The sequence below is a fragment of the Gavialis gangeticus genome, unplaced genomic scaffold (genome assembly GCF_001723915.1).
Source record: "Gavialis gangeticus isolate Ggan-Ray unplaced genomic scaffold, GavGan_comp1, whole genome shotgun sequence".
NCBI classification, from domain to species: Eukaryota; Metazoa; Chordata; order Crocodylia; family Gavialidae; genus Gavialis; species Gavialis gangeticus.
The window spans coordinates 82,684,613-82,685,610 of NW_017729031.1; the positions used below are offsets into that span (position 1 = coordinate 82,684,613).

Consider the following 998-nt stretch of genomic DNA (forward strand, 5'->3'; position numbering starts at 1 on the left):
GGGGGGGGGGGGGGGGGGGGGGGAAATCAGGTAGCCCTTTTGCCCCCTGACTTCTGTCTCCCCCCAGCTCCTTACTATCAGATCCTGTTCTCCTTGAGTGCACAGAAGTGAGAAGCAAATTTGAAAACACTGACTTTGAAATAAACATAGCTGTAGACATTTAGATACAGTATCCATAGACTTAGTTCATCCAGAATTGATGCATTTTACATGCATACACCCACCCACCCCCCACAAATTTTTTTGGATAATTGTTCATATCCCACGTCAAATTAGCCAAATCAGTTCTGAATCCTATCGATTGGGCAAAACTCAATCATTCAAAAACCGTATGTGGCACTACAACCAGCAAGTATCCTCCACCTCAGACTTTTCAGCTTGGGACTTCAGATACTCCCAAATCCATCTGACAGGCATCCTATATGCAGGCCCAAGCCCAAGACATTTATGGCTGGTAAAGAGACAGAAACTATTGGAAATAGGAAAAAAACAAAACAAAACACAGCTCTGGTGTGAGACTGAAGTTGGTGGAAGTCGAAATGTATGCAATGTAGTGGCTCACTGTAACATAAAAAGGGGTCAGTGCTGAGGGGGACTGCGCTCAATAGGCACTACCATACATCTTATTCAGACAGACTGCACTACCCTATCTTTGTGGTAGATTCCCTCCGATACATTGGCCGAATACGGGCTATGTGTTTTGAAGTCATGCTCAGTGTTGGCTACATTTAATCAACTTCACAGTTGGTTTCTATTATGGACCACATCAGGCTTTTGGCAGCAGCTTAATGATAGCCAATGTATTTAATAAGGTTTCCTTGAATGCAAATGTAAAATGAGAGTTTTTCCCACATGCTGTTTGGGGGAGAACCTTGTCTTACATTTTTGAGTAGCTTTAAAAGTAAGCCTTTCCATACAATTTGAAAAGGCCCAAATAAATATTGGAAGCTATTCCATTACCCTTTGGGGCTTTTTTTTTTTTTTTTTTTTTTTTTTTT

The 998-nt window shown here is 41.6% G+C and overlaps 1 protein-coding gene across 3 annotated transcripts in view; it reads right to left on the reverse strand.

Moving 5' to 3' along the window:
* FAM126B (family with sequence similarity 126 member B) overlaps positions 1–998 on the reverse strand; it is an 88,115-nt gene that overhangs the window by 57,009 nt on the left and 30,108 nt on the right. The window contains exon 1 of one of the 3 annotated variants that reach the window (XM_019523202.1): positions 646–650. The exons of the other annotated variants lie outside the window; for them this stretch is intronic. The gene's annotated coding sequence lies outside the window, so the exon portion shown is untranslated. Of the gene's footprint in view, positions 1–645; positions 651–998 lie in introns of those variants that run through there. 3 annotated transcript variants of the gene reach the window in all.